The 15,079-nt window shown below is 36.6% G+C and overlaps 1 protein-coding gene across 2 annotated transcripts in view; it reads right to left on the reverse strand.

Annotated features, from left to right (window-relative positions):
* ZBTB41 (zinc finger and BTB domain containing 41) overlaps positions 1 to 15,079 on the reverse strand; it is a 660,593-nt gene that overhangs the window by 596,405 nt on the left and 49,109 nt on the right. The window contains exon 2 of one of the 2 annotated variants that reach the window (XM_044080256.1): positions 7,104 to 7,151. The exons of the other annotated variant lie outside the window; for it this stretch is intronic. The gene's annotated coding sequence lies outside the window, so the exon portion shown is untranslated. The remainder of the gene's footprint in view (positions 1 to 7,103; positions 7,152 to 15,079) is intronic. 2 annotated transcript variants of the gene reach the window in all.

Here is a 15,079-nt window from a genome sequence, read left to right on the forward strand (position 1 = left end):
GTGAGTTAGAAAGCAAGGGGATAGACAAGGATTTCTAAGTTTTTTCATACACAAAAAGGGCTATGAGTATCATACATTCCATATCAACTAAAAAAACAACTAGTGAGGTTTAATCACCAGATTCTGGAACATATAGGGACAGAGAAATTATAGCCAGTAGTGAAAGAAAAGTACTGGAATCCCAATCTGAAAAAAATGTGTAAAGTAATGCAGGATGAATGTCTGATATGTCTTCAGACAAATGCAAAATTGTAAAAAGCTGCAGTTGCACAGGGTACCCACAGCACACGGCCCATGGTATGCAATACAAATTGACTAAGCAGGACCTCTGCCCCTGTCAAAGGGCAGATATTGCTATTTGCTGATGGTGGTAGATGCATTTTCAAAATGGGTGGAGTCAATTCTGACCAAAGGAATGACAGCCAAACTGACAGCAGAAGCATTATGGAAAACATATTTTGTCACTGGGGTGGCTCAGGGTGATAAAATCAGACAATGGACCACAGTTTGTCAGTAAAATGATGAAAGAATTATGTGACATGTTGGGAATTCAACAAAGATTCCAGGTACTATACAATCCACAATCAACTGGGATACTGGAATGAAAGAACAGAACGTTAAAGGACAGGTTAAAAAAATGTGCAATGAAAACGGAAATGATTAGGTAAAACAATTACCTAACATTCTGATGGGAATCAGATCAACACCCAATAGCAAAACAGGCATATCCCCATTCAAGGTGATGGCAGGCAGGAAGATGCCCCTACAGTTCCCTTTCGATCTGGAGGTCAGGAGCAAGAGGCCACTGTTGGAGGCAGCAAAGCATCAGCAATGGATGGGAGATCTGCAAGAAATATGCCAAGGCAAAGCCAGAGAGCAAGCATTCCATTTATGGAAAAAGGTTTCAATATTGCCAGATAAAGAGAACATTCAAATTGGAAGCAAAGTCATGATAAAAAAATTCAGTAAAACTGGTCCATGGGACAGTAACTGCAAGGACCTTTTGAAGTAAAGGAATTAATTGGACCTTTGGTCCTAAAAGTAAAATAAATGTAAAAAAGCTTAAGAAAAACATGCTAGTACACAGAGATCAGTACAAATTAATAAAACAAGGAGAGCAGAGTAAGGCAGATAAATAATAATATATTTATCTGTTTTATAGATGCCGATTTACTGGTCTGGAACAACAAGAATGACAGATCAAGAAGGGAAGGTACCCTTGTTGATAAAATCCCAAGGAAAAAAGACATGTAAAGAAAAACTGATACAGTCAGTTGTAATAATATATGTAACAGTTTTGGTGTAAGGGATGGTAATACAGTCAGTACTAAAACAGAAAAAAAAAAACCGCAAAAAAAAACCGCAAAAAAAAAAAACAAAGAAAAAGGCCTCAGAACAAATGCCCAATTTTAATACATTTACAGTAATGCAAATGGCATATGCAAAAATATATAATGCAAGCAAGTGCTGGGTATGCACACCTGTACCTATGGTAAGGGACAGAGTAGTCCTTACAGCAGTCCCTATAATATTAAAATAGGTATTACAAATTCTTAGCAGGAGTAGGTTTTGTGGGTAAATGGGTAATGCAGAAGTTTCAACGTTACAGATATAGACAGTTCCAAAAGGAACCACATATATACAGCAAACAGGGACAAACATGGTAGGAAATAGCAACTGTAACATAAGAAAGTTTTAATAAGAACATGACAGAAGAAAAGAATTGCAGAACAGACTTGACAAAATTAATACATCAGAGAGACTTTCAGAGACAACACAGTTGGTAAAAATACAATATAGGTGGACAGACTGAAAGGACTGTCATCCAGAGAATAACAGTAAGGGTCTGATACAAGCTGTGCAATACAGAATTATAGGAAACATGGGTAACGATGACAAGGATGCAAATGTGTCTGTTTTTTTTTTCAATCTTAATGTAAAACAACAAGATGATCCAATAGGTACATTATGTGTGAGAGAATACTAACATTATGCGTGGGAGAATACTACACTTGAAACACAAAAGCATATAAATGGCTTCCCACTGAATGGGCAGGAGCATGTTATGTGGAATATGTAATAACATTAATGAGAAAAAAAGCATAAATTACCCAAGAAGAAAGAAATGTGAGGAAAAACAGAGAGATAAAGGAAATAATGTAATAGCCAGGGCAGGGCTATTACCAGCATATAGGGCAGTAAAAAGCATACGGGAGTTGAGAAACCTCAGAAAGCTATTGGAAGTATTAGCCAATGCTATGTATGGGGCCATATTAGACATAACAGTGGAAAAGACTGCTATGAGGACTTGCTTCTCAGGGAGGTATGTGCACCCTGATAGGCAGGGAATGCTGTACATATATTTCAGACAAGTCAAAATCCATACATGGGAACATTTGGATAGGATAGTTGAAGTATCTGTAAAATCCATGAAGACTCGGAACAGTGACTGGCTAAGTGGATTGTTTTCTGAATGGTGGAGAACCATCAACACAGCTTTAATAGCATTTATAACAATTATTCTTTTGCTTATATCATATATTTTTATTAAAATTTGTACCAATAAAATTGTTAACCAGACTTCTATAGTAAATAATGTAATTGGTAATGAAAAATCGCATAAACAATGAGGAAATGTTTTTGTTGTAAAAATTACAATTTTTGATTTTTAAAATAAAAGGGAGGAATTAATGGATATTGTATACAAGTAAAGTTGTCTTCCCTCATAGTAACAGCATGATATTTTTAGAAAAAGTATGTGATACAAAGGATGTAAAGTATGCAGACAGAACTATGCAGCAAACAAGTGTGCTTAGCCTAGAAAAAAATGTGTTTGCGGGACAACAAGACATGCTTTGGGCTTAAAACATTTGTAACAGATGGCTGGGATAATAGACGCTTGCTGAAATGGCATGATAAGCTAAATACACACAAAGACTCAATTGATGGAATGGATCTGACAAAGGGAAATGGCTAACAGTGCAAAATGAAATTGCCATCTTGTCACAGAGTACACCCTGATCTTCTCAGAAACTGATAAGGAAACACAAAACTGGTGAGGTCCACAATATTCTCAGAAATTGATTAAAGGACAGAAACTGGCATGGTCCACAGTAAAGCCACAGATATGCCAAGAATGTTTCAAGAAGATTTAAATTTAGACTGTATATAAAGTGGCTAAAAACAACTGGTAGGAAGGACATTTGATCATGAACTGAGAGTCGTTTGAGGATGTGCAGATTATCTGTCAGTAATCCATGTTATAAAGAAAATGTCAATATCTTGACACTAGTATTACTGGATAATGGAAGCATTTGCAATTCCTGATACAATAATAAGGTTAATTAAGGAAATACGAGGATTCAGAGGCAAAAATTAAAGCATGAGGGTTCTTCTCTGATACGTTTTGTCTGAAGAGAGGAACCAGGCAGGGGTGTCCTCTTTCTCTTTTGTTATTTGTGTTCTATTTAGAACTACTAGCAAAGAAAATAAGGGACTCAGAAATTCAAGGATATAACTGGTACAGTGTTCAAGACAAGTTGGCGTTATTTGTAGATGATATAATTTTGTTCCTGACAGAACTAGAAAAGGTAATCTCAGTCTTATGGGATACAAGACAGTTCTGTTTTTTTTTTGGGGGGGATATAAAATTAATGAAGATAAAACAAGGGCTAAGGCTATAAACTATGTACCCACAGATGAACTGGTTCAGCAGTACCCATATTTAAGGGGACATGATAACACGAAGGATTTTGGACTAAAAAAGACTCAGTTATGGCAGCTAAGGGTATGTAGAAAGAGACTAAACGAAATAAAATAAAAAACTGGAAGCCCTTGTTTATGGATATGGATAGCAAGATACAAGCAGTAAAAATGTTTCTAGTCCCTTAAGCTTTATACATAGGTCAGGCATAATTTTTTATCAACCAGAGGAGAGGTTGCGGATAGTAATTAATGAGTTGAAAGATTTTACTTGGGGGGGAAGAGGGCAAGAGTCAATTGGGATAAGTTGATCTTCCCAATAAAAAAAGCAGCTAGGATTACCTGATACTTTAGAGCTACACAGTTACAGCTCATACATAATGCAAGCAGAAATCTGCAATTCAAAGTAGAAATGGATGATGAAGCAGGAGGGTGATTCAAGAAATGAGGAAAGAATATGATTTTGAATGCAGATCCTAAGGAAAATAACAGCAGTCATACAGATTATAATACAAAAATGTTCTCTTCCTGTCCTAACTTACAGTTTTGGAGTGACTGGCTGGCCCCAAAAAGCGATGGATAGATTACACAGGAAAACAAGAAGTATGCTTCATGCTCATCAAATGATTTATAAAAAATCAGTGCATACCAAGATTATATATTCCCCGTTCCGAAGGAGGTATGAGCCTACTTGAAAGTGATTACATGTACAGATCTGTAATTTTGGGAGTGCATACATATCTGCTAACCTCACAAGACCCAACTATAGCAAAAGTTTTGAAACATGAGGAGAATAAATCTAAGATGACTTCCCTTCTTAGTCTAGCAGAAGCATATCGGCATCAAGCAGGAATGGGAATCAAACCAGAAGTAGACAAAAATCAAGCAACTGAATGTACCAAAAAACAAAAGAAAGAATATAAGGTGAAAGATCAGATGAGAAAGCAAGAAATGCGGAAAAAGTATAAATATAGTTCCAAGTATAGAAATCTCCTGGGAGAACCTCATGTTGATCAGGATTGAATTTAACTATGGTTAAGGAGAGGAAATTCAAACCAAAAGATGAAAGGTTAATATTAGCGGCCCAAGACAGTGGGCTATGTACACATTGGTTTACAAAATCCATTGAACATGTGGAAGAAACAGACAAATGTAGGCTCTGTAAAACAGAAATGGAAACAGTTGCACACTTTGTTGCTGGCTGTGACATACTAATGGAAGAAGGACTGTATACTGAAAGGCATAATAATGTGGCAAGACTGTTGCACTGGGGATTGTGCAAACATTATAATAATGAAGTAGCTGAAAAACACTGAAAACATGAGCCACAAAGCATCACAGAAAATAAAGTCTACACTACATGGGATCACCCATTACAAACAGTTCAAAAGACTGATGCAAGAAAATCAGATATAGTGGTCCATGAAAAGAAGACAAAACTAGCATTGATCACTGAAATCGCTACACCCAGTGACTACAGTGTCTTGCACAGAGAGGGAGAGAGAGACACAAAGTCATAAAATATCAGGATTTGCAGGCAGAAACGAGAGCAATGTGGAAGAAAGATATCCAGACAGTTCTGATAGCAGTAGGAGCAATGGGTCTTATAAAAAAAAGAAAAAAAAATCTACAATTGTATATAGATATGTTACCAATACATGTAACTCCGTATGACTTGCTGAAGGAGTCATTACTGGGCACATTCTGGGTGCTGCGAACAGCACTTCTGGCCGACATCAAAGATTGAAACAATACTGATTTCATGAACTTTAATCATACTTTGACTTAGGGATGGGGTTCATGCCCATCATGGTATTAGAAACCCAAAAGATTTGGAGAAATTAAAAAATACAGAATATTATATGATAGCAAAAAGTATAATAAAAACGAAGCCAACACAGGAATGGAAAAAGGAGATTCTGCCAATATGGATTACTGCAACTGGGGCTAGAGAGAATAGAAAAGAGAGGGCTGGAATTTACTAAAGGAAGGTGGCAAAGGAACCAATGTATTTGGAGCAAATAATTAGAAAAGGAAAGGTAATAGAATGGGAATAGGCCAAGACGATATTTGGACTGCAGGCCAGTGGTCGCCTTCCCTATCAGGGACTGATATTAGAGTATAGACAAAGAGAAAGGGATGGGCAAATCTTAAATGAAAGTCCTGTACTGGTTGGTTTTAATTCAATCTAGAGCAAAAACTGCTGTTAAAAAAAGAGATACTTAACAGGGCATATAAAATACTGCACAATAGCTTCAGGAATCAATCAGAAGAGGTCAGAAAAGATTGAGAAGAGAGATTAGATATGCAATTCATAAAGAAACAATGGAGGAGATACATACGGCTCCCAAATATTAAACAAAATCTAAAAGAATTAGGATTTCTGCCTGAAAGTGTTTTAATAGATATTTTTATACCGCAAACATACTCCACATAATTTAACTTTTCCTTGGGTAGCTGACAAATATTGGAAGTGTGATAGGCAAGAAAGAAGCAAGAAAGTGGTAACTGGGAACATATGTTTTGGGAGTGTAATGAGTTGACAGATATACTGGGAATGGAAATGACTGTAACTAAGGAAATTATTTTTTTTTTAACTAGGATACAGGATCTGAATGCCTAGACATAGTAAGGCCTTGTTAAGTTTAATTCTGATGGCTGTCAAAAAGCTATTACTAGAAAAATGAGATCAAAATTTAAACCAATTACACTTGAAACAGTGAATACTGTAGCAGAGATAAAGGAACCAGAGGTTGCATCTTTAGAAAAGAAAAGGAATAAATTACATGGAAAAACAGAAACTGAGGGAAGAATACATGCAGAAAAATATTCTGGAGGAGGAATGAGGTTTAAGAAAAAGCAGGAACAGAATAATTTATGTGATGCTGTTTATATTAAATAATATACAACAATAGATGTGATGTATAATGTTTGTAAATGCAAACTTGTTAATATGCTTTGAATATTTTATAAAAATACATTTGCAAACATCACAATTGATAATTCAATAAAGGTGTTTAAAAAAAATTATAGTTTTCCTCACACCAGGTAAACATATGACAGATGCCACTAAGTTGCTTCAAGCGTGCTCAACATTATACAAAAAAAAAAAAAAAAAAGAAACCGTTTCCTTTTGCTATCATTATGTAATATCGATACAAACATGCATGAAATTTGCAATTACATTCTGAAGGTTGTCATATACTATTACTCTCCCTTCCAATATATCACTCATATTTATTAATCTTTATTGTCTTTTCAGGCAATTACTAAAAACACTAAACGTTCTATGTTTAAAATAAAACAATTCAACAAGGATGGCACATTTTTATTATTTCACAATAGATTAGCGAGTCTTAATACTATATAGAGTTCCCCATATACATTAGCAAATTACTTACTGTTTTTATCTTCTGATTTAACAGAAAGTGATATAATCAGTACCATTTCTGCTGAAGAAAAAAAGTGATAAAAGTAGTCATCAACAATATTAATTTAAGGCTTTCTATCCATAATAATAAAAAGTTCACATTAAGCATATATCAGTGATATCTCCGTTTTAACATTTTGAGACGAAATTATGCTTGCTTCAACTACCTTTAACAACCATAGTAAAATTACAATGCTACCATAACACAAATGAATTTGGCCTTAAAAGAATTTTGTTCAGCAAGATTAATCCATGGGGTAGTTAATATCATTAAAATAGTTCCCTTACCACTACTTAAGCTCAGTTTACAACATCCACGTTACTGGCAGGCATGAAGTAAATTAATAAAGTGAAGCATATCTTTCTAAATTTCTTTTGAAAAGGAGGCCTTCCTTGCATTTCATACAGAACTTTAATACTTATGAAATCTCAAAATCATGAAACTTTTCCAGAACTTCATTTTTTGAATAAACTCAAACTTTTAAAATGTTTTTCTTTACATTATGAAAACTCATCATGAATATGGTAAAATGTTTACTTCTGCATGCTCATCATAACCCAGACTTTGCACTCGACTGGGCAACTGTTTTTTTTCCTCCTCCATGACTGTACCCATACCTTGCCAGGATTAAATTCTTTTGAGATTAACTTCAAACAAAAACATATTCATTTAAACTTTTGGATGAGCTATCTTCCCTATCTGCTTGCTCACTCAAGGTAGACTTTGATCTTAATATCAATGCAAACAAGGTTGCTTCTTTTTAAGGTTATGCTATTTATAAATTACTCTTGAACAACTGGGATATTACTTCATACTCAGAAATGATTATTTGGTCAAAAACTTATAGAAGAGTAATTTAATACTGTATTACTCAAAACTGTTCATAGTTTTTTTTTCTTGTTACTACATTTCTTTGAATGAGAAAGCTAAACAGTAGAAGATTTTATATGTAAATTATTATACTCCTAATAGATTGATTAAATACTTTACTTCTCATTTACAATGATACTACAATTATTATCCTGACAATCTCATGGACTGTTGAGCTTTTATCCATTTTTTTTTTCTGGTGATAGAAAGCCAGCAAAAACAATTGGTTATTTCATGCTGACACAGAGTTGGTCCACTGTACCCATTTGCTTGGAATAGTTAACTCCATGTGAATCACTACAAAGTATTTACCATCTATAACTACATAAAGGTGATATGAGAATAATGGACATCCTCTTTAATACCCAAGTTTCCTGAGAAAAAGTAGTGATATAATTTCATCGATATAATGGAATGCAAAGAAGACTGCTCATCTAAATTGAAAATTTATTAGTTATTCGATTCCACCCTCTTTTTTTAATTTGGGTCTCCTCTATTTTTCTTTATGAGTGTTTTGTATATCCACACCAGTTTGTCAATGTTTTTTCTTTCTTTTCTTACTTTTCCCTCTGTGAGATATATGGTTCTGTATTATTAAAACTTCTAAATTTTATACACACATAAATAAAGAGAGAGAAATGTGCAGTCACTCAGCAAAACTGCCAGGTGAATCTTTATGAAAAATGAATTGAACTTTCCTTACATGGTCCTTAACAAGTGAAAATCATGCACTGTCTTGTGATAAGTTTTTAATATGTCTGCACACTACTACTACTGCCCAGTCTGTCCCACCACTCAAGTTCCCTCCTGATTTTAATTTGCTTCCATTTGCTGATGGCACACTTCCACATTTACACTCTGGCATCATGCATTGTTGTGTCACTCTGCTTCAGCACTGCCATGGTATTTTTTTTTTTATTCAAACATTCATATGCAGCACGTTTTCATGGTACAATGGTCTGTCACAATTAACTTAAGAGCATTTCAAATATTTCATTTTTGGAAGGCATCTACCTGTTCATGTTACAAACAATCCAAGGATCAAAATGAGTAAGTGAATCAATATGCCTGGAGATGTAATGAATACGGACCTGAACTAGTAGCTCTACAAGAAACACATCTTAATCTGTAGCACACCTTCTGCTTGAACACTTTTCAAGGTCCTGTGTCACTCTTTATACCCGAGGTGGAAAAGAAGAGAGGTGGTGACACTGCAGAGAATCAAATGACAGTTTCAGATGCTTGACTGTATAACAGATACTTAGGGTTTGTGAGTGCAGTGAAGATAACTGCTGAAGGACTATTATGAAAAGTGACAGCATCTATATGCCTCCAAATGCTAACAATGGCCACTTTACTATAACAGATTAGACCCAGGTACTTAGTAAAAGAAAGGGTACTTTAGGACTGAGTTCAATTACCTAAAATAAGCAAGTAACTTATATTCATAATATGGCTCAAATGGATGTTGGACATCATCCAGTAGGACCCAAGCTGCACCTTTTTGTTCTGGGAGGTCAGCGACATGGTCTAGAATAGAGAGAGAAAAAATATATATACACACACACACATATATATATATATATATATATATATATATATATATACACACACACACACACACACACACACACACACACACATACACATACACATAGTGGAACAAGCATATCTTATCTCAGGGTTTACTGTGGGTCCTCCGGTCTTGTCCGAGCAGAATACAAAATATATACCAAAGCACTAGTGCTTCCCAATGTGTATAAACTCACAAGTATCTAAACTCAAAAATATCAACAAACACAAATTTATACACTTTCCCCACTGTTGCATGACCTTGGAATTGGTATATATAATTAGCAGAGGGTGTGGGGGGGTTACAACATGAAATTCCTACAAATCTAGCCACATCCAAAACCAATGATTTTGCAGGGTGGATAAGCCTTCTGCACACCCTGTACTCCCTGCTAATTATATACACCAACTCCGAGGTTGCACAATATTGGGGAAAGGGTATAAATCTTACCTTAGTATAAATTAAATTTTGTTGATATTTCTGAGTTTAGATATTTTTGTATTTAGATATTTGTGAGTGTAGATATTTTTGTTGATATAAAGTGTTTAGATATTATTTATTTTTATTTTATTTTTATTTTACATTTGTTGACTAGGCTAGTCTAGCTGGATACATGTCCATTTTCAGTAGAAGCCCGGGGAGAAAAACTCCAAGAATAACAAACAAAAAAACAATAAACAATAAAAAACATATATAAAGTACAATCTTGAAAAAGTTTACAGAAGAACACATGCAAAATTCAATCAAGGAATAAGTACCAATAAAGTTGTATGCCAAAAACAATATAGAAAATAGTATTGAGTAGAACAGATGTATAAATAAGAAAAAAACATTTTTTTTTTTTTATATTTTTAAAGATATGAAATATTAACTGCCATACTACCATTGAGCATGACTGGAGCAAACAATAAGGGAATATTCATGAGAGGATGTAATATACAAGTATATATAAAGAATTCACTCAAAAGTTTCATGATAAGCAGATTTTATAGGGAAGGCTTAGGAGGATGATGCAGGTAGTTATTAGTGAGAAGTATCACCAGTTAGTCAGGGATAGTACAGGGACATAACCAGTGTGACTTGAGATGAAGCTTGAGTTTCTTTTTAAAAAGTATATGAGAGCAGAAAGTTGCGAGTTCAGTGGGTAGTAGATTCCATAGCTTACCAATGGTATTAGAGAAAAGGGAGTCACCTGCTAAATTGTTGGATCTGCAAATGTTAAACAGTAGTTTGTTAGAAGAGCATAGGTTTTTAGGATTATGGTAGGGGGTAAGTAGGTTTGAGAGTATAGGAGTATTGGTGGGTTGATACAGGGTTTTGTGGGCAATAGTAAGCTGTGAAAAGTGTAGATGGTGTAGAAACTCTAACCAATCAAGTTGTTTAAGATTAAGACAGTGATGAGTTCTGAAAGGAGAGGCAGTAGCAAATCTGGCAATATTGTTATAGGATACTGTCAGTTTGTTAATGTTGGTTTTAGAAAGATTTGTATAAATGGGTGAAGCATAGAGTAGAGTAGAGATGAGATGAGATCTGGCTATAGCAGTCCTGGCTGCTGGTGTAAGAAAGGGTTTAATTCTATAGAGGGATACAGGTTTCTTGTTGACTGTTTTTATTGTACTGTTAATATGCGTGCCATAGTTGAGATTATTATCTATAGTTATTCCTAGGAGTTTGGTAGTTAGGTCTGGAGAGATAACAGTACCATTGTTAGATGTAAGTGTAAAATGTGCGGGGGTGGACTTACTATTATCTATTACTGTGTTTAGATAACTGAAAGTAGATCCATATGCTCTGTGACCCTAAGTTTAGAACATGGGTTTAAGAAACTATACAACATATTTTTTTCTGCAGGGAAATAAGCAAACTTCTAGAACGTAGGACTACCTAAAGAGAAAGTTCAATGACATTATAGCTAATCATGTACATAACAGGAAGAAAGAGTCTAGATTTAGAACATGCAGGATACAGAACAAGGAGAGTAACAACAGCATCCATGACTCACCTGTGCTCCCCACCAAAAGGTCAGGATATGCTTGTTTCTGACACAAGAGTAACTGAGCTTTGCTCCCGCCCAAAACAGCACTGTACCCTTGTTTGTGCCACAGCAGTAACTCATCTGTGCTACCCCCAAAAGAACAGTATATGGCTGCGTGTGCCATCCAACCTGGCCTTCAGTTGTTGGCAAATGCATATCATATTACTCCCCAAATTAATATCCTCACACAATGTACGGCCAAAGATACTGAATGGCTTACACACTGCATGTTTTACACTACTGGTCAGATAAGTGATTACCAAGGCACATAGAAATGTAAGTCACGGCTGTATATTTGCAAGCATAATCATAACAGGTTGTATTACTCAGTAACTGCACTATATCCAGATACAATAATGACAATTAAATGTAGAAATAGCTGATGGTTTGACAGCAGTGTACATTCTGTTACAGTTGGTTGTGTGAATAATGACTTCAGTCATTTGCTGCAAAGCCGTTTCTATGGCAAAGAGGAATAAGGCATCCGTCCTGTTTTCTGAAGATACATTGGTGCAAGAGTTCAAATCCAGAGTTATGTAGAAATATTTTGTATATACTACCATGTTCTACTGTGTATGTCATACATTGGTTTTCCTGATTTTATGTACTTTTCTTTTTTTCCAATTTCTTATTCCTATTACTTTTACCAGACAACAAATCCATTACATGTTTGGCTGTGCTCATTTGGTTTGCGCAAAGTGCTACACTGTGGAAACAGGACAAACCAGACCACATAGGAAGCAGACAGCCACAATTATAAACTGGATATATTCAATTAATGCTCTTGGGCATTGCAAAGCCATGCCTGGAGTACAGACGGAACTATCAGATGTTTGTAATGTGGCTCTTGTTTGTGCACTGCTTACCTATACGCTAACAAGTGCGCCGCACATGACTGTACACTTTATTCAACATCACGCAAACCAGCTACTCGCTGTACTATAGGACTGTATATATCATGCTTCATTACTGGTGTTTATTCTCCATTTCCTTTGTCTGACATAAAACTACATGTGAAAACATTACAACACAAGGGCCCAATCTAACTATACATCATATATTTGCAATACACTCATGGCTCTGCCTCCCACACACCACCAAGCTCTACAACACTGTGGTCTCAGTACTTTTTCCACACATATATTAACCACACTATAAAGTGCAATATATAATATTGTGTGCTCCACCATGGACAGGGCCAGTTGGTGGTGCTCACAACCTCACTCTGCTAAACTCAAACTTCCAACTATGCTCAATAAGGGTACCTGTGCTGCTATACAGCTAGACTTCTAAACAGCCTAGTGCTATCAGGCTACTAGTCTCATATAATGCTATGAAGCTATGTGCCTAGGCAGGCCTCCCAAGCTGTTGTGCACCACATGGCCTGCTGATGTTATCTACTATAAGTACACCTGTGCTCTTGTATAAATTAAATACAAAAAACTTGTGTTGTGGTGCTTGCATTAAGTACTGTGTTTAGTCTGTGCACTTAGGTAGGGGTTCATTTCTCTCTGTAGTCAACTACATAGGTGTGTGTCTAGTCAGCAGAGCAGATGTAGTATCCTACAGTTACTTCCCCGAGGGTATGGCTTGTCAGTATTTTGATACTTGCACAAGCCTACACATCTATTTCATGCAGCCCTCCCAACCTCCGGTCTCCCACATTGCCTGCCGATGTCATCTACTGTAAGTTCACCTGCACTCTTTTAAAAGTCAGATTTTTTTCCATGGCTCTCATATTAAGTACTGTGTTCTGTAGTCTGTACACCTAGATAGGTTGGGGTTCTCTTCTCACTGCAGTCAACTGTATGTGTGTGTGTGTGTGTGTGTGTGTGTGTGTGTGTGTGTGTGTGTGTGTGTGTGTGTGTGTGTGTGTGTGTGTTACTTGTTGCTTGACATTACTGAGAACCTTTTACACCAGCATGTGGGACACTTGTCCTGTCCTCAACAGACTCTGCTGATGTCATCAGCTATATGATAGCTTTGGATCTGCAGTAATCCCAACAGTCCATGGTCAGACAGTAGGCTGCAGGCCGGGCAGATATGACATCATCCTGTACCACAGAGATTATAGTGACGTAGCTTTTAATCTATCTACATACATCATGGCATGGTTCATAGCCTCTGTGTTATGTTAATGGGAAAGGCCTGTGGTCTATCCAGCTACTGCATGTGTCTGGTGAGGGTAATGCAAACAAGATCATTATACTGTTTTACTGTTCTGAGCAGGTTTCACTACAGTGCTGTCATACAATCTTAATATCTCAATATGATGGCATGACTTATAATGTGGACCATATGTTTGTACTTGGAAATCGTTAAAAAGAGAAGTTAGAATTTAATGATACACATTGCAGTTTCTTACTTTACAACATTCACAGGTAAAATCAGTATAAAGTTGTGACATTTTGATGCTATAAACTATTGCACTTTTCAAGAAGAATACAAGTTTCAGGTACAATGACCACTTCATCAACACAAATGCAGATATACTAAGTAATAAGTTACATATGCTCCATGAGCATCAAACAGAACGTGTTTGTATCCTTGAATCCAAAACACAGAAAACAGGGAGGTGGCACAGTTATCATCCCTTGCACATCATATTGTTGGGGGGATAGGAGGCAGGAAGCCTAGGCTGACACACAAGGTCACAGAGTATGGTATGTGCGAGTAAGAAACAGAAGGCAGACATATGTATAAAACAACAAATAGCTGGTGAGACTAAATGAGTAACTGTGTTGTGTGTATCTGTAAAGGTTCTCCAGGTGAAATAGGTGTGTGTGTGTGTGTGTGTGTGTGTGTGTGTGTGTGTGTGTGTGTGTGTGTGTGTGTGAGACCACAGCCAAGATCTGTGCTTGCTCTACATCTTGGTCAGTCAGATAGGTATGATCCATGCATGGTAGATGTGGCAATTCATCATTGCTATCCCCACCCAGGAGAACTGGCTCTGACAGGAGTTGCACTAGCATATTGCCATCTAGGGCCATGACTAGATGCAGAACTGCTACGTTCACGTGGACACCCACAACCTCCATGGCCTGCCATGTTTGTGTGTGGACAGCACACTCACTGATGGAGCACTGGAAGTACTGGCACTATACAAGAGTGATTGGACACGGCCACATTGGCTGACAGAAGATGATGTGCCTGACCTACACCCATGAGTATGCTGCTCCCCTCCCAGCAGGCATTCCATCACAGACATTGCCCGCTCCACAACAGATACCCCTCAATCCATCACAGACACCTCTTGTTTCCATGTCTCATTCATCTGATGCTGTGAATGGGCAACACGGCGGAGCCAGCGATGCCTGACAGACTGTGCCACAGTACTCTGAGACATGCAGTGTGTAACCCATTCTGTACCATTGTCCTTAAAATGTGTGAGGATATAAATTGAAAAATCATATAATATGCAGCTGTCAAGAAATGAAGGCCAGCTTGGATGTTAAGGGACATAACATG

This window comes from Protopterus annectens, chromosome 8.part0 (assembly GCF_019279795.1).
Source record: "Protopterus annectens isolate FY-2018-M chromosome 8.part0, PAN1.0, whole genome shotgun sequence".
Classification (NCBI taxonomy): domain Eukaryota; kingdom Metazoa; phylum Chordata; order Ceratodontiformes; family Protopteridae; genus Protopterus; species Protopterus annectens.